This window comes from Schistocerca piceifrons, chromosome 4 (assembly GCF_021461385.2).
Source record: "Schistocerca piceifrons isolate TAMUIC-IGC-003096 chromosome 4, iqSchPice1.1, whole genome shotgun sequence".
Taxonomy (NCBI): Eukaryota; Metazoa; Arthropoda; class Insecta; order Orthoptera; family Acrididae; genus Schistocerca; species Schistocerca piceifrons.
Genome location: NC_060141.1, coordinates 191,531,831 through 191,551,881, shown reverse-complemented (window position 1 = coordinate 191,551,881; position 20,051 = coordinate 191,531,831). Strand labels below are relative to the sequence as shown.

At 40.2% G+C, this 20,051-nt stretch overlaps 1 protein-coding gene across 1 annotated transcript in view; it reads left to right on the top strand.

The window, feature by feature from the left end:
- LOC124794945 (centromere-associated protein E-like) overlaps positions 1 to 20,051 on the top strand; it is a 622,348-nt gene that overhangs the window by 153,179 nt on the left and 449,118 nt on the right. The window lies entirely within an intron of this gene.

Below are 20,051 nucleotides of genomic sequence, written 5' to 3'. Positions count from 1 at the left end.
AACAGACCACATTTGAGACTCAGTCCCACCTGTTTTGTATGACTTTTTTTTCCACTACTTTTTTTGATGTGCTGTCACCACTTGACAAATTCCTCCACTGTTGTGACATCCTTTTGCAACTCCTTTCAGCAATGTGAGATCTTCACAGTTTCTGTCACATTCGGATTCACAGTTCGGCATGGGGCTAAAATAGTTTGTATATACAGGGTGTCCCATTTACCTTGACCATCCTAAATAACTGTTTGTCCAGATGCAAATTACAAAATGTTTCAAGCAAATGTTCTTTAGCCATCAGGAGGACATCAATCAGCATGATTGCCTTCATTGTAGCTTTGTTTTGTACAAAGATATTAACAGCGGTATGACTTTTTAAAATGGCACCCTGTATTTTTATTTGGTGATTAATTTCTCCTCTCCTAAAGACTTATTCAAACTGTATTACAGTGTACCATTCACTGAAACATGACGTTATTAATTACATAACACAACATTGACTTTGAGCCTGGGATCACAAACTTGTCCTCTTGAGGGAGTTGTCAGAAAACAAATGAAAACCAAATAAAAACATAAGAAAAAATTGTCTTTGACTCTCCTGTACCATTGCCCAGAAGTAGAACATTCAAAGGTGCTCAAAGTGGTGACCCTGGACACTGATGCACTGGTGCACTTGTTGAAGGAAAGAATTACTTACAGCTTCCAGTGTTGCCTGCTGAAGAGAATTACAAGGAAGCACGATATGTTTCTGCATGTCCTGTGGACTTGTTGGAATATCACGATAGACAGCATCTTTAATGCATCCCCCAAGAAAAAGCCCAGAGGATTTAAATCAGGAGACCTAGCAGGCCAAGTAATTGTTCCTCCTCGACCAGTCCATCTGGCAGGATACCTTCGATTCAGAACATGAAGTGCATGCAAGGCATTATGTGCTGGACATCCATCATGTTGATACCACATAAGCATTCCGGTTTTTAGTGGCACTTCATCCAGAAGAGGAGGAAGAATTCGTCTGAGGAAGTTGGCATACACTGTGCCATTTAGACTACCATTGATGAAATAAGGGCCAATAATTGTAGTACCAAGCATCCCACATGAGACGTTAACCCTCCATTGACGCTGATGTTCCACCTGTCTAAGCCACCATGGATTGTCGCTGGACCAATAATGCATGTTCCTTGTATTTACCTGTCGTTTGTTTGAGAAGGAACATTCAGAAGTTCGGGTTGGGGAGGATTTGCTGCTGAGCCCACTGACAGAACTTCATAGAATCCGCAAATTATTCCCATGCAATTCTTGATGTAGGTGTACATGATAAGGATCGAACCGGTGATGTGTAAGAGTACGATGTACACTAGTTTTACAACGGAAGCGAGAACAGTAACTTCTACAGCTTTGTCTGTACGAGAGCTACGACGACTGCATTGTCATGGGTGGAAGCTTCCTATGTCCTGAAGCATCGCAACAAGATGAGAAAACATCCATCAGGAAGGTAGGTTCTTGTCAGGATAAAGCTCTCTGTAAAGTTCCGCTGCCTGCGTAGCACTTCGCCTACCATCAACAACAACAACAACAACAACAACAACAACAACAATAAAAGAAATATTATGTTGATGAAGTTTGTAGGAAGGATAGCTTTTACTGTATGCCTACTCTGCACAACAGTATTTAAAAGGACCAAACTACTGTATTAAATGTATTCGTACATAAGAAAGTATTCCAGGAACTGTTCTGCTAACTTACATTCCCCATAGATGAGTAGCATTTCTACCTTCTCTTCGTTGGTGTACATCTACGCACACAACTCTTCAACTGACAATGGTTGACGGAATGACGGGTGTGCATTCTATTTATGTTCACATTTGTCCTCTATGGATGTTTTCCACTACCCAGAGTACCTGCGCTAAGGGCTGGGAGCGTCAGCATCAGTGTTGTGTTATGTAATTAATAACATTGCGTTTCAGTGAATGGTTCACTGTGATACAGTTTTGAATAGGTCTTTAGGAGAGGAAATGAATTATTGAATAAAAACTACAGAGTGCCATTTAAAAAAGTCATACCACTGTTCATATCTTTGTAAAAAACAAAGCTACAATGAAAGCAATCGTGCTGATTGATGTCCGCTTTATGGCTAAAGAACATTTGCTTGAAACATTTTGTAATTTGCATCTGTTCAAACAGTTATTTAGGGTAGTCAAGATAAATGGGGGCATCCTGTATATCTGTGTCATTTCCCCACGATGTAGGCCTTGTTCTTCAATTGTTCTTCCACTGAGTGGTCATGCTGCTGATTGTTGCTAAAGGTTTTCTTCAGTTTGGACTGGATTTTATCCCAGCTATTGAGCTTCTTTTATTTGTTCTCAACTCACTGCTGGGCTTTGATATCTGAGTAAAAATACATATTTGCCAAACATGTCATGTCATCCATCCTCTTGCATTTGATGATATGGTTGAACACTTTCAGCCATTTTGTAGGGTCCTGACCATTTTTGACAAACATTAATGGATGCCTGATGTGGAACTGACTTGGGATCCATTGGTCTCCTGAATATATGTGTAGATGATGATTTTTACATTGTCTAGTTGTAGCCACAGCAGTGTAGATGTTTTGAAGCACCTGGTTCCTCTACTGAACAGTGTCATTTCATAACCAAAATCAGATACAAACTTGAGAGTAGGGTCATCATCAGAGTTCAACATGTATCACTGAATGCACTGATAAGCCATTGTCTGTTTAGGAGGATTAAATGGAGTATTTTATTTGTAACAATTTTTTTTTAATTGATGATTTTGCGGTTTGTAAACAACACTCTTTCTCATGGCCAACTTACTGAGCCAGCCTGTATTTCAGGACAGATGCAGGTTACTCTGGTAAGAGTGGCTGACAGGTCATGTTGCTCCATGTTTCACCTATAGGCAACCAGTAAGGTGCATGGGCTCAAAATCATTTGCTCTCTGAAGAGGCATGGCAAGAGCAACAAACAGGATGTATTTGCTCTTTCTGGACTGGGCTTTCAGACTGGCAAGACTTGTTCCCCCCCTCCCTCTCCGCTCTTTCTGTGGTCCAAGAAGAGCAGTGAGGGGGTGGGGGCTTGGCATCGTAGGATGAGCAGATGATCGGTACTGATACCCTAGTCCAGTTACTTTTACAAACTTTATTCATAACACAGAAGAATGGTGTCTGCTTCAGTCTTGCACTGTTTCCATGTATGTATACCACACAAAAATCCCCACGAATAATACTGATCACTGCTACATCTCATGGAAGACAGTAGTTTTCTTATCTCGTCAGGAATAATGGTGGGTAAAGGAATACAGAAGATTCCAATACTGACAGTATTTTATAAGGGATCTCCCAGACCAGTGGAGGAGTGTGGAGTCATCAGGGTGAGTGGGTAATCAGTACTCATAAACATAGTCCAATTAAAGCCTAGTTACTTTTACATAACTTTATTCATAATATGATTTATGCATACACTCTAGCAATCAACACACCAGCAGCCTATCAACATGAACACAGTGTGGAAGAGCTGCCACTGCTGATGACATGATGCCCAGCTGGCAGAAATGTCCCACTTTTATTCTGCATGGCCAGCTGTATTCGTGGCTGACAAGCCATGTGTGCAGATTCAGTGGACGTCGAAATGTGCATACAGTGCTGGATGATGAATGTTTGTGTGCTCTATTTCTGCACCCCTACACCTCATCCTCAATAAGTATGAGCTATCAGTGTGGCTCATTTAAGAAAAATTCTGTACTGTATTAATTCTAATATTATGGTAAAGGATGGTGCACTCATGCATCTGACTTGATACACTTAATTTGTAATAGGTGACAAGTCAGTTACAATGCTATTGGCAGTAACAGGTTTGAGCTCAGAAGTCATAGAGGGCTTAGAACACTGTAACTTGAAGAAACCAAAAGTGATCAAACAGAACAAAATGGTTAGGAAAGTTGTTAACTCAACTGAAAGCTTAAATGTAGCAGTAGTGTGCATGGCTTACTGACACTGATCAATACTGTTAAAAGCATGAACTAAATTCAAATCATTACCACAAGTGCTTATCACTTGTACTGTTTCATTTTACAGTTGATCTGTTCCACTTAGACTAAAACTGAATAAATACATTGTCTGAAATAAGTAGGTATTATTGTGGAGTGTAGTAGAAATGGAAGTTAGGGATAATTCGCTTTATGCGTATAAGGTTCAGAACATTTTACAGTATGAGAATGTACTTTTCTTCCTGTTTGCTCTAACTTGTTGTTGTTGTGGTCTTCAGTCCTGAGACTGGTTTGGTGCAGCTCCCCATGCTACTCTATCCTATGCAAACTATCTCCCAGTACTTACTGCAACCTACATCCTTCTGAATCTGCTTAATGTATTCATCTCTTGGTCCCCCTATACAATTTTTACCCTCCACGCTGCCCTCCAATGCTAACTTTGTGATCCCTTGATGCCTCAGAACATACCCTACCAACCGGTCCCTTTTTCTTGTCAAATTGTGCCACAAACTCCTCTTCTCCCCTATTCTATTCAATACCTCCTCATTAGTTACGTGATCTACCTATCTAATCTTCAGCATTCTTCTGTAGCACCACATTTCGAAAGCTTCTATTCTCTTCCTGTCCAAACTATTTATCGGCCATTTTTCACTCCCATACATGGCTGCACTCCATACAAATACTTTCAGAAACGACTTCCTGACACTTAAATCAATACTCGATGTTAACAAATTCCTCTTCTTCAGAAACGCTTTCCTTGCCATTGCCAGTCTACATTTTATATCCTCTCTACTTTGACCATCATCAGTTATTTTGCTCCTCAAATAGCAAAACTCATTTACTATTTTAAGGGTCTCATTTCCTAATCTAATTCCCTCAGCATCACCTGACTTAATTCGACTACATTCCATGATCCTCGTTTTGCTTTTGTTGATGTTCATCTTATATCCTCCTTTTGAGACACTGACCATTCCGTTCAACTGCTCTTCCAAGTCCTTTGCTGTCTCTGACAGAATTACAATGTCATCAGCAAACCTCAAAGTTTTTATTTATTCTCCATGGCTTTTAATACCTACTCCGAATTTTTCTTTTGTTTCTTTTACTGATTGCTCAATATACAGGTTGAATATCATCGGGGAGAGGCTACAACCCTGTCTTACTCCCTTCTCAACCACAGCTTCCCTTTCATGACCCTTGACTCTTATAACTGCCATCTGGTTTCTGTACAAATTGTAAATAGCCTATCGCTCCGTATATTTTACCCCTGCCACCTGTAGAATTTGATAGAGAGTATTCCAGTCAACATTGTCAAAAGTTTTCTCAAAGTCTACAAATGCTAGAAACGTAGGTTTGCCTTTCCTCAATCTTTCTTCTAAGATATGGTGTAAGGTCAGTATTGCCTCACGTGTTCCAACATTTCTACGGAATCCAAACTGATCTTCCCCGAGGTCGACTTCTACCAGTTTTTCCATTCGTCTATAAAGAATTCGCATTAGTATTTTGCAGCTGTGACTTATTAAACTGATAGTTCGGTAATTTTCACGTCTGTCAACACCTGCTTTCTTTGGGATTGGAATTATTATATACTTCTTGAAGTCTGTGGGTATTTCGCCTGTCTCATACATCTTGCTCACCAGATGGTAGAGTTTTGTCAGGACTGGCTCTCCCACGGCCGTCAGTAGTTCTAATGGAATGTTGTCTACTCCTGGGGCCTTGTTTCGACTTAGGTATTCCAGTGCTCTGTCAAACTCTACACAGTATCATATCTCCCATTTCATCTTCATCTACCTCCTCTTCCATTTCCATAATATTGTCCTCAGGAACATCACCCCTGTATAGACCCTCTATGTACTCCTTCCACCTTTCTGCTTTCCCTTCTTTGCTTAGAACTGGGTTTCCATCTGATCTCTTGGTATTCATATAAGTGGTTCTCTTTTCTCCAAAGGTCTCTTTAATTTTCCTGTAGGCAGTTTCTATCTTACTCCTCATGAGATAAGCCTCTACATTCTTACATTTGTGCTCTAGCGAGCCTTGCTTAGCAGTTTTGCACTTCCTGTCGATATCATTTTTGAGACGTTGGTATTCCTTTTTGCCTGCTTCATTTACTGCATTTTTATATTTTCTCCTTTCATCAATTAAATTCAATATTTCTTCTGTTACCCAAGGATTTCTACCAGCCCTCATCTTTTTACCTACTTGATCGTCTGCTGCCTTCACTACTTCATCCCTCAGAGCCACCCATTCTTCTTCTACTGTATTTCTTTCCCCCATTCCTGTCAATTGTTCCCTTATGCTCTTCCTGAAACTCTCTACAACCTCTGGTTTAAACAGTTTATCAAGATCCCATCTCCTTAAATTCCTACCTTTTTGCAGTTTCTTCAGTTTTAATCTACAGTTCATAACCAATAGATTGTGGTCAGAGTCCACATCTGCCCCTGGAAATGTCTTACAATTTACAATCTGGTTCCTAAATCTCTGTCTTACCATTATATAATCTATCTGAAACCTTCTAGTATCATGTATACAACCTTCTTTCATTATTCTTGAACCAAGTGTTAGGTATGATTAATTTATGCTCTGTGCAGAATTCTACCAGGTGGCTTCCTCTTTCAATTCTTACCCCCAATCCATATTCACCTACTATGTTTCCTTCTCTCCCTTTTCCTACTCTCAAATTCCAGTCACCCTTGACTATTAAATTTTCGTCTCCCTTCACTACCTGAATAATTTCTTTTATCTCATCATACATTTCATCAGTTTCTTCATCATCTGCAGAGCTAGTTGGCATATAAACTTGTCCTACTGTAGTAGGCGTGGGCTTCGTGTCTATCTTGGCCACAATAATATGTTCACTACGCTGTTTGTAGTAGCTTACTCGCACTCCTATTTTTTTATTCATTATTAAACCTACTCCTGCATTACCCCTATTTGATTTTGTATTTATAAACCCTGTATTCACCTGACCAAAAGTCTTGTTCCTCCTGCCACCGAACTTCACTAATTCCCACTATATCTAACTTTAACCCATCCATTTCCCTTTTTAAATTTTCTAACCTACCTGCTCAATTGAGGGATCTGACATTCCACGCTCCGATCCGTAGAACGCCAGTTTTCTTTCTCCTGATAATGACGTCCTCCTGAGCAGTCCCCACCTGGAGATCCGAATGGGGGACTATTTTACCTCCGGAATATTTTACCCAAGAGGACGCCATCATCATTTAACCATACAGTAAAGCTGTATGCCCTCGGGAAAAATTACGGCTGTACTTTCCCCTTGCTTTCAGCCGCTCGCAGTACCAGCACAGCAAGGCCATTTTGGTTAGTGTTACAAGGCTAGATCAGTCAATCGTCCAGACTGTTGCCCCTGCAACTACTGAAAAGACTGCTGCCCCTCTTCAGGAACCACACATTTGTCTGGCCTCTCAACAGATACCCCTCCGTTGTGGTTGCACCCACGGTACGGCCATCTGTATCGCTGAGGCACGCAAGCCTCCCCACCAATGGCAAGGTCCATGGTTCATAGGGGGGGGCTAACTTGTTACTCTCTTCAATCAGGTCTTTCTTAGTTAAGGTTCCAAACACGGTTCAAAGCATATTACCACCAAAATCGAACCATACCTGCTTATGTCTAACATGATTGTTGTGGGGTAAAAGATCTAAAATGCAATTGTTTTCCCTTTTATAGGTCTTAAACACTACTTTAAGTTGTGTTTTAGCTGTAACGCACATCTGGTACCATGAGATTTCTTGCTCCCAAATTGTATGTTTGATTGGCTTTGACTCAATAAGATTCACGAGTTCATGTATGTTGTTTAATTACCTTTGTACCTCACACTTCAAAATAAGTTTAAAATTACCACTAGCTAATACCATACTTGTTCATGGCTCAGAAAGAACACCAGATTGACGTGAAAGGATTGTGACTGACAGACAGAACTCAAGATAAAAACTAATGATTAAAACAAGAATAAGAATTGTTACCCTTAAGCTTAACATAATGAAGTCAATTAAATTGAATAGTTGTCTCAAAGAAAAGACAGTATTAATGTTCACCTCAGTTGTCAGCTTGTTGCATACAAGAGATGAACTCACTTTTCACTTCTGCACATGTGCACTTAGGCACTTGCACAGTGCATCTAAATGATGTATACACAGCACGCACTTAGCACTGCCTCAGGCATAGAAGATAATATGTTGAAGTACTGCTCATGCCTGCACCCTGGCTCGTTTGACGGCATCCCGGCTGGTCAGCGCTGAACAGTGGATCTCAGAGTTGGCGGACACCAGTTGGTCGCTGTCACATGTGTTCTGTGGATGTCTCACTGCTTCTGAGGTCTGCCTCGCTGTTCTTCTTCTGATTTACTAGCAGGCCTGCTCAGATATGGCTTTAAGTTGTTCATGTGCACTATGATAGAGCAAAATGGCAATTGGACTTTTAATGTAACTGGGGAGACAATTTCAAGGGCTTTATATTGTCCTCTCCAGTTAAGATTAAATTTCAGGACATGAGTCTTCTTCCATACTAGATTGATCAAATAAACTGAGTCTCCAATGCAATATTTAACTATAATACCCCCATGGTCATGTTGAGTGGTGTTCTGGAGAAATGACTGGGGATTTAGACCCTGAACATGTTTCCATGCTTCATGTAGTTTGCTAGCTAAGTCCCTGACGTGTTCATTGCTGCTGCCTGCTGCTGATCATGGCGAGGTCAGACGATTTCATGAGGGCTGAGTTGCATGCTGGTGTGGACCTTCATGTTGTAAGTGCTGAGTACATGCATGTGGTATATAGGTGCCTCATGAATTGTGCTTACTGTCGACTTAGTGGCTTATCATTTTCATGAGGGTCCGATGAACTCTTGCCACTCAGCCATTCAAAAACAAAAGATGGAAATCATTATATCATGACTATTTTGTATCATATCTATTAATGTTACCAATCCCAGACCAAAGTGCTGAGACCATGACATGTATGTTCGTTAAAGACTGGATTTTGAAATATGGTTCACCTTCTTTTATAATTAGCTACCAAGTTACCAATTTTATGTCCGACTTACCACAGCAAGTATGTAGATTACTGAAGATTAACAAGCTAAGAACAATGGCAGCTCACTTCCCCCCTGAGTGAGCTGCCATTGTTCTTAGCTTGTTAATCTTCAGTAATCTACATACGTGCTGTCATAAGTCGGACATAAAATTGGTAACTTGGTAGCTAATTATAAAGGAAGGTGAACCATATTTCAAAATCCAGTCTTTAACGAACATACATGTCATGGTCTCTGCACTTTGGTCTGGGATTGGTAGCATTAATAGATATGATCCAAAATAGTCATGATATAATGATTTCCATCTTTTGTTTTTGATAGATGACTTACAGTATCATGTACCCAAAGGTGTATTTATTTAATTGGGTAGATAAAAAAATCTACTCACGAAACAGCAACAGAATGCACACACACACACATAGAAGACTGTTGTGATTGGCAAGCTTTTGGAGCCAGTGACACCTCCTTCAGGCAGAAAGATTGATGGGGAAGGAAGAAGGGTGAAGGAAAGGACTGGAGAGGTCTAGGAAAACAGGTAGATTTTGGGAAAGTCAAACAGAACCACAGGTCAGAGAAGACTTAACGCATGGGATGAGAAGGAAAGACTGATTGTTGGGGACTGCATCGGATGAAATTTGAAAATCTGAGAGCTTAAAGGTGGAAGACAAGGCAATATGCAAGACACAGATTGCTACTAAAACAACATGCATGAGTTAATAAGAGTGGGTAAACTAAGTGCACTGTACGTAAAAGAAGTGGGAGACGGCGATGGAAAGTAGATGGGAAAGACAATGAAAGTTGTAGAAAACTAAAATGGAGTGAAGAAAAGCTGAGACGGAAGAAATTAATGAAAATTAAGGTCAGGTGGGTGGCAAGAACCAAGGGCATGTTGTAGTGCTAGTTCCCACCTCCCGAGTTCTGAGAAACTGGTGGCTGGGGACAGAATCCAGATGGTGCGTGTGATGAAACAGGCACCAAGGTCATGAGTGTCATGTTGTAGAGCATGCTCTGCAACAGAATATTGTGAGTTGCTGGTATATACCATCTGCAGCCCCTTTTTTTGGTTTAGACACATTGATGATACCTTTACCATATGGATTCGTCGTGAGGCTGAACTGTTAAAATTCCTGGAATTTCTGAATACCCTATCCCAATTAAATTTGACATGGTCCTATTCCAAATCCCGTCCCACATTCCTTGACTTTGGTCTCGTCCTCACCAAAAGCCAGCTACACACATCTGTCCACATTAAACCTACTAGCAAACAACAGTACTTATGTTTTGATAGTTGCCATCCTTTCCATGTCAGACGTATCCTCCCACACAGCCTTGGCATTGAAGGCAAAAGTATTTTTTCATATGCACAATCTTTACTGCAATACACCACCATTCTCACCTCAGCCTTCACTGACCATAATTACCCCGACAGCCTCGTCCAAAATCAGATTTCGTGGGCCATCTCATCCAATCCTGGTACTGCTGAGCCCTACAAAAAACAACTTTGGAGCCCACCACTGGTCACTCAGTATTATCCTGGACTGGAATGTATTAATCAGCTACTTTAACAAGGCCATAAATTCCTAAAATCATGCCTCGAAGTGAGATCTATTCTGTCTAACATTTTGCGCACCACATGTAGAATAGCTTTTCGTCACCACTGCCCCCCCCCCCCCCCCCCAACACCCCTCCTCCACCCTTCCCCCAATCTGCCCAATATTTTTGTCAGATCCTATGTTCCTTCTGCACGAATCTCACTACCCTATGGCCCCTATGCCTGTGACCATCCCCTCTCCAAGGCTTGCCCTATGCACTCTCATGCCACCACCTATACCAGCCTTGTAAATGGCAAAACATATATTACCAAAAGGAGAGCCACATGTGAAACAACACATCATATACCAGCTGTTATGTAAACACTGTTCGGTCTTGTACATCAGTATGACTACCCACAAATAAATTATCAATCAGGATGAATTGGCAAAGGCTGAGGGTGTATACTGGCGACACGCAATATCCTGTCACAGAGTATGCTCTATAACACCCCCTGTGATCTCGGTGCCTGTTTCACAACATGCACCATCTGGATTCTTTCCCCAGACACCAGTTTCTCTGAACTCCGCAGGTGGTAACTAGCGCTACAACATGTCCTTGGTTCTCGCCACCCACCTGCCCTTAACTTACATTAATTTCTTCTGTATCAGCATTTCTTCACAGTAACTAATCTCTTCTTCACTCTATTTTAGTTTTCTACATCTTTCATTGTCTTACCCGTCTACTTTTTGTTGTTCCCCTCTCACCTCTGTTATGTACAATGCAATTAGCTTTTCACAATTATTAATTCATGCATGATGTTTACAAAGTAATCTCTGTCTTGCATATTACCCTGTCTTCCACCTTTGAGCTCTCAGGTTTTTAAATCTCATTTGATGCAGTCCCCAGCGATCAGTCTTTACTTTTTATCCCATCCGGTAAGTCTCCCCTGACCTGAAATTCTGGGTGATGTTCCTGAAATCTACCCCTTTTCCTAGATCTCTCCAGTACTTTTCCTTCACCTCTCTTCCTTCTTCTTCATCCCTTCTGCCTGAAGAAGAAGCCACAGGCTCTGAAAGCTTGTCTAATTATAACTTTCCTTTATGTGGTGTATTGTGCCACTGCTTGGTGAGTGGATTTGTTATCTATCCAATATTTTGCAAAAATTGTTTTTATTGTTAAATTAACTGAGCAATTATGTATGAAAATCTAATATCCTCATCATCAACTATACTGCCAAGGGACAGTATTCCTTTAAAAATTATATGGTAAACAGTAAAAAGTAAGAGGCTGAATTGGTGGAACTACCTGAGCAGTCTTGAAAACCAACCAGAAGAATATGCAACAAGTAGTTCTGCTGGGCTGATGCAGTGAGAGAAATGTCATGGGTTCAGTGGAATGAAATAGTGACATACACTTGAACCACATTTCAAGTTCAGAATAGCAAAGCCTGCAGATAGTCTTATATGAGAGAAAGCTTTAGAATGGTAAGGACAATCTTTATTGGAGTAGTTGTGAAGACAATAAGCACAATGCGAGGTGATTGATTTTCCATCAGCAACTTCATTGTCATTAGACAGTGTCATGACAGTGAAGTCGTAGTGTGGCACGGGCACATGTGGAGCAAGCAGCATTGGTGTGTCTGGTTAATGCCCCTCATGGATGAGGCATGTAGTGTTGTAACTTCCATTGCCATGATGGAAGAGATGATGTATTATGCAGCACATTTACCTTAGCCTCACTCTATATCATGTTGATTAAAGTCTGCTCTCAACAGTCAAGTCTAACTATCATCCAGCTACTAGGCATGCCTGGAAAGTAAGTACCATTTTGGAAAAAACTCAAAATAATTTTTGCCAACCAAAGTTTATTTTTACAAGAAGGAGCATATCTTAAACAATTTTTCTACAAAGTTGCCACCATTGTACAGACATTTGTAATAGTGGAAACCATCTTTTGTATATCCTCTTCATAGCCACCAGTGAAGACAGCCACTGCTGTATACAGTTTTGTGTGTAGTGATTGCTGTCAAAGCGCCTTCCTCCAAATTGACACTTGAAAGTTCAAGAAAAAGTGGTAGTCAGAAGGTGTGAGATTGGGGCTGTATGGCAGGTGACGGAACTGCTCCCAACCAAATTGTTGAGTAAGTTTTTGAGTGACATCAGCAGAATGGAGACACAATGCAACACAATGCATTGATTGAGCTTTCTACACAATTGGTTTTGAATTATTCGCCAAAATTCTCTCACCTCTGGGAAGGAAATCAACAAGCATTCCCTACTCTGTCACTTTTTGCTTTGTATACAGCTCCTTTGTTAATCTTCTGTGTTTCCAGACTGTACCCACATCATCTAAAACTCTCAGCATTATACTCCAGTTGACTCTATCAAAAGCCTGCTCCCAGTTTATAAAACAAATATAAATCTTCTTGTTCATTTCTGTCATTCTGTGTCCAATCATTTTCAGGCAACTTAAGGAATCTCTTGCTCTTTTATCTTTTCTGAGCATGAACTGGTTCTCCCTCAGTATTTTCTTCAATTTTCTTTTCAATTCTCTGTATTATGACTCTCGTTATAACTTTTTTAACATGACTGTCTGTTTGTAACTAGTAAACTATTATATGATTTCAACTATTATGACCATTCATTGGATATGTAGACGTAGAACTACATGTCACTCTGATAGAGCAATATGTTCCATTACAATGTTTGTCTAGCCCATTCTCTAAGAGCTGAATGTTGGTAATTTCCAACCCAGTGTTTCCAGAGAGTAAAGCATAAAAAATGCGGTGGGCTTGCAAGTGTGACATGTAGCATTTTTTGTAAAACATCAAATATCAGTTTCTGGTAAAAATTAGTGTACTTTGGATTATCTATGCTTTTTGGTTATCTGTGCAATCTCAGGTCTACATTAACCTGGATAATTCGGAGCTTATTGTACATTCCATTTCTTGGTGTCAATGAAATAGCCTGTGAATGTCTTGCAAGCAGACTATACAAGGTTGTCTACGTTTAAGATGCCAATATGGCCAGCACTGTTGTTGGTGGTGTTGTTGTCATTGTTGTGGTATTCAGTCTGAAGACTGGTTTGATGAAACTCTCCATTTCTGTATCCTGTGAAAGACACTTCATCACCGCATACTTACTGCAACCTACGTCCACTTGAACCTGCTTAATGTACGCAAGCCTTGGTCTTGAAACTCTTGTAACTCCATATGCTATGAGAAAACCTACATTTTATTTTCTTGAGCCTAGTTGTCATACGATAAGCCACTTTGTGTTGCCCTTGTCCCAAGGTACCTTGCAGTTTGTACATTCTACCGGCATACTGCATACAGGCAAACACTGTCAGTGAACGGCAAATTTCTCTGCCCTATCAGCTGTAGATAAAAATACTGATGTTGTACTTTCGTTGACTTGTTGAAACTTGTATTTATTATGTTTCTTACCTGAAATATACAGGATTTTTTTCAATTCATCTAGGCACATGAAAGCCAGTTATTGTTGGTTTTAGAGCTTATCAGACATTGTGAATGATTTTAATGAATAATGTAGAAAATGATAGTTTGTTTCAGCTTACAGATATACCACATGCCCTAGATGTGTTTTTTGTAGCTTGTTTCTTGGAATATTCTCCATACATGTAGGCTATGAAGAAGTTATGAAAACCATACTGGTGACATCCACTCAACAACACAAAAAATGTAGCATACCTTTCTATTCTGAATATAAATTAAATCCCACTTGCCCATGAGACTTAATATTCTGATTGTGAGATGGTGACTGTATTATGAGATATAGGTATTATTACAAAGGAATTTCCACCATCTAGGATAAATTACAGAAAAAACAGACAAGTGTAATAGATATTGCGGACAATTGGTAAAATGTAATGCAGGCTGCAACTGTTCCAGATGTACTGAAACTGTTGATGGTCTTCCATGTAGGATAATGTCGAATATGTTAGCTTCTCAGTGTAGAACTCAGTGTGGAAGCGAATATGGCTATTGGATGGATGTGAATATGGCTTTCATAACATTACAAAATCACAGTGTTTAATTTCTTGATGTATAAACACTTGTGGAGAACCATGAGATTGTGGAGGAGGAACGTGACTATTGGTAGTGTGCAGTTTCACACGTTGTACCAACTCTGGCAACTCGGCGGAATCCAGTAGGGCTGCTGGTTCGACGAATTCTGCAGGTAGGTTTGTAAATCTTCCTTGAAATCAGATCTCATGCCTAATAAGACCCAGGAAGAGATTCATGCCACTGCCCTTGTGACACAGTAATGCAGCTTCTAATGTGCGATGCTCCCACTCTACCTACATGTTGCTTTGGAGATGGTAGGTGGTGGTTCTAAAGCGTTTCACTCTGCACATTTTATAAAGGTTCACGAACAGGGCTGACCCAAACTGTTGGCACTGGTCCGTGTGATAGCTGCGGGGCATCCAAAGTGTGCAATCGACATCTTTATAAATGCATTTGCTGCTGATTCTGCTGTGATGTCAGACAACGGAGTACACTCCACCCATCTTGCCGCTCTGTCTATAACTGTTAAGGTATCTAAATCCTGAGCAAAATGGGAAGGGGGCCAGCCAAATCCAGGTGTACGTGCTGCAAGTGGCCAGCTGGAATTTCGAACTTGCCAGAAGATGGGCTTGAATGCTGTCCTATTTTGCTCCTTTAGCATTCCACACATGCCTGTGTCCAACGTTTGCTATCCTTTCTTATGTCAAGCCATAAAAAAAATTCTGTCATTAGACTAATAGACAGGTGTATTCCTGGATGAGCCAGTCTGTGGACGTTTATGTAGATGGCTTTTCTGTATATTTTGGGTATAAACTGTCAGATTCTTCCTTATGGTATGTCTCAACATACATTGTTTACTGTGCCATTAATTTGTTGATGTTCTAATTTTAGACTTATATTGTTTCTTAACAATGATCTATAGGAGTCCCTCTTAATTTTTTTGTGTTGCTGTGAGGTAGTAAGAGTTGAGGCAAATTGACACAGGACTGATTCTGGAAAATTTGTTGGTGACAGTTTTATCTGACCGTTTTATGTATACTATGTCTGTGGAGGACTGGCTGATCAAAGTCAGGTGCATAAAGCATTGATGTGAACAATTGTTACTGGGATTCCTGATCAGCTCCACCAGAGGGCAATGGTGTTTAAATATTTTAAACTTTTGCCCTTCAGTGTCTGCCTTAAAATATTGAACGGCCTGTAAACATCTAGGAGCTTGTGGTTAAATGCAGACCACTTGCATTAGCTATAGTTATTTTCTTGGAAAGAATATCAATGGATATTGTTTTTGGTCAATTATCTGATGCAATATAGTGTCAATCACCATGTTAGCTGCATCAGCCGTCAGAGATAATGGGGCACCTTCTCCTGTATGTGCTAGTGTATTAGCCTCCTGTGAGCTGAGTTTGGTCTCAAACGCTTGTTGCATGCTGTCTTTCCATTTAATCACATGTTTTCTTTTCCTGCCGGTGCATCTGGTGAAGATGCCTGAAATTGTACCACTGGTGGAAAATGTCTCATAAAAGTTAATTGTCCCTAGAAATGTGGGTTGTTCCTGAAATGTTGTTGGTCTAGGCATGGAATGGATTGTTTCAACCCATTCAGCTGTGATTTTAATTCTGGAACTTCTTACAGAATGAAGTTTTCTTCATTTTTCCTAAGTTGGCACTTTTCTTCATTGATGAGGTGCCATGTTTCTAACGAGTATAAAAAAAAATTATAACTGTCTTTTTGTGTTCTTCAGCAGTTTCTGAGAAAACCAGTATATTATACAAACAGCAAAAGCAAAACAAAAATCCTATGAGTCGATAAGATGCTGCCATGTCTGGAGCAGCATTTTTTAGTCTGTAAGAGACGTGCACAAATTTGAAAAGCCAAAAGAGGATGCCAACTGCTATTTTCGGTATGTCTTTTGAGGCCAATGGTATTTGGTGGTAAGTCTTCTTGCATTCTATCGCACTAAGTATGTTTGCACCTGTCGGAATGTGTGAAAAATCCTGTAAGTTGGGATTAAGATATCTACGCAGTACAGTGTGGGAGTTAAGTGATTGGTAATCACATAATCTAAAAGAATTGTTCTTCTTAGGTACTAAGTGAATTGGTGACACCCATTCTGACTGAAGACCATAGTACTTCTGTCTGCAAAAGTTGCTCTAAAATTTGTTTAGATGCTCAAGATCTATCCAGTGCAAGTCTTCATGCTCTTGCTTAGACTGTGGCACTGTGTGACATGTGAATGTAATGCTGTGTTTCTTTTCTGACTTTGCCGAATGTGATGTAGCTACAACTTTTATTAACTGTTCATCACTTTCAGACAGTATGACTGGATGTAGGCCCTCTATAATTGACCTTCACTCCACTAACCTGTGTGTTCAGTGTCTGTTGACTTGGTGTGTTGGTACACGACGCCACTTGTATTTGAGGCTGCTGCTCCTGCTGCTGCAAGTTGGCTACCCTTTTAACCCAATATTTTATGGTACAACTGTTTTTGACAATGCTTCAATTTATTCTGTAGTTCAGTATTTTCTTGAATTAATAACAATTTGTGATGTACCGCCCCCAGTACTTCGTTGTCAGTAGTGCCGATATCGTGTTTCAAATTTTTTTTTATTAAACTCTTAATTTTGTCATTACTTTCCACTGTTGGTGGTACACCTGTGTTGCCTGTGTTCTTGAATGCCTGTACTGATTGCCCCGCAATAGTATGTTTAATCACTTCCATAGCTAAGTTTAGTGAAAGTTTGTGTGTCAAAGAAAATCTGCTCCCAATATTAGCACTGACACATCTGCTATCACAAAGTCACAGTTGAAGTTGCACCAAAGTTCGAAATAATTTGTCAGTTGTCTTATTGCATAATGGCGAACAGGTGTGTCATTCCACAGTGACGAACAGGTGTGTTTCTTCCACTGGTAAAAAAGTAATTGTTGAAACTGCCAATCCTGAATCTACCAGGAACCAGTGGCCTGACACACAATTCCATAGAAGGAGTGTGGGGTCTGTAGACTGATAGAGTATAAGCTTGTTTTGGCAATCTACACCTTGTAGCCTGCTTGCATCTTGCCTTACACTGTCCAGTGCTCCTACTGTAAGGCGTCGTTGCTGATACTTGAAATTGCAAGGTGAAGTACAGTTGTGCACTATTGTGCCAAACTTCTTTTGATACCAACATATTTGTTGAAGAGCTAAGTCAGTGGTATGTAAGTCAGTGGTATGTGAAGCGTTGTTTTGACCTCTCCGCGAGGTCGACTACCTTGGGGAAACATCCTTCAGTCATGAGGGATCAGCTGCTTCCTTGATAGCTTGGTTATCTGTCATTCCATGTTGTCACTGTGGTTCCAGTAAGTCTTTGCTGATTGGCCGTGGATGAGTTCACAAGTACTCGTGTTTCACTGGGGCCACAGCATTCTTGCTGTAGAAAAGTGGCTGACCGTGTAGCTTGAAAAATATATCTGATATCTGAATCTGGCTTATTATTTAACTGCAGTACTGCATGGATTATATCGGCCAAGTTCTATTCAACTTCTGTAGATTACTGTTCCCTTGAAGTAAGCGTGGTGGTGGAAGTTCGAATATCCATACTCGCCACAAGATGTCATCCGAAAAGATGTCGGATCCTATAGCCTGCCTAAGGAGTCTTCATAGCTGAGAAGACTTGCTGTTTCCAATTGCTTCTTCATACAAGACCAGGCATATTTGTCATTCAGTTGCCTTCAACAAACATAACAATAAAGCCTTTTTTGTGGTATCAAACTTGTTTAATGTAGGGGGAGAGGCAATAATGTCACTAATAAGATGAGAATGTTCAGCAATATTGTTCAGCACTTCGAACTTTTGTGTATTGTCTGTTGCTCCTTAACTTTATAGAATTAATCTGACTAGTCTGTGGTTGGCTGACCTGGAATGCTAGTAATTTTGGAAAGGTTCCTAATCTCAAGGGGCTTGTCGCTATTCACTTGTTGGAAGGGCGTCATTCTGCCAGATTTGGATGGAGAAAGTTTCGGGCACACTTGTGATGCCACAGTACACTCGGTGCATATCTTACGTGGCTGTGCAGCTATTACCAGTGCAATAGTGAAACTGAAGCACATCACATGGTTCCAATGGTATAAAGCAAACAGAAACATTAGGCTATGGTATGGGGTGGTAGAATCCAGTGCAGTTGTTTTCTTCAACAAAACTGATTGATCATGGAAGTGTCCCACATTTGACACTTTATGGAAGGTTTGGTGGCCTATGACATCATAGGATATGTTCGTGCCCACACTATACTAGAGTTGCTGTTGGTTGCTTTGTTTGTGGCTTGGTCTGCCATTATCTCTGTTGTCTGTGTAGTTTGTAGTCCCAGCCTCCTGCCTCCTCCAATTTGCTTTGTTCTGTGCAGACAGAATGATGACAGTGTGCAGGTCACCATTTGAGTCTTTGTTCTGACTGAAAACACCACATGTTGCTGCTGATGCAAGTTTGCCATTGTGGGTAAATGACTAGTGTTGTACATCACACTGTTAATCCAGAGTTGTGAAGTATCTACTGCCTCATAGTCACCACTGTGATTATTTGATATTGGTGGATAGGAACTAATGATGATCTAACACACTTTTTGGTACACAATAACTATTTATATCATTTCTCACAAACACAAAATACATTCAGACTCTTGTCATGTTACACACCAGACTCTACTCAGTCCCGAACCTATTCTCAAGGCAATCCATTTCTCACTATTTTACGCAGTAAGGTTTGTTTTTTCCATCTATCAATCCTAATCGGTTTGATTAGCTTTGAATTTTAATGTTATTGTTATTGCTACAGTATGGATACTTATAGACTGTGAGATCAAATAGCAAACAGCATTAACTGTGCTACGGTTGTGTTATAATGGTTCGCCTGTGGCTGCAAGTTTGTAAACAATTGTTTTCGTATGTCTAACACATTTTTGAATTAATAGTAAACATGAAAAATGCTTGTTCAATAAATGTGGAAGAATTTATTCTCAAACTATGAAAATTTCTTAAAAACTGGCGAAAAATCGTGGTTAGTGTCAGGCAAACATTTTTACATACCATATGCACAGTTTTCATCATTACATCTATCACTTACCACTGTGGTGTTGTCACATCGGCCACCGGCTATTACTTGGTTACAGATAACACACAAACACGGCAAGCCAATTCACAAATGCTGTTAATATGTAACGCTGAGCAAATTGAAAGTAACTGCTGCAAGTTATGTTGGAAATGCAAGATACCCTGTCAACACCTGATTTTAAGTGACCAGTGATTGAACTGCGGCATTGTTTTGTAAACATGAATTTAAACTCATGTCCTAACCTAACCACAACCTCATGATGCATAATGTATCAGAGAAAGCGGTGATCAACAACCTGCGGCAGAACCAAAATCATGATTGCTTTGTTCACGGCTTTTAAAGCTATCCTCTACGAACAAACTCAA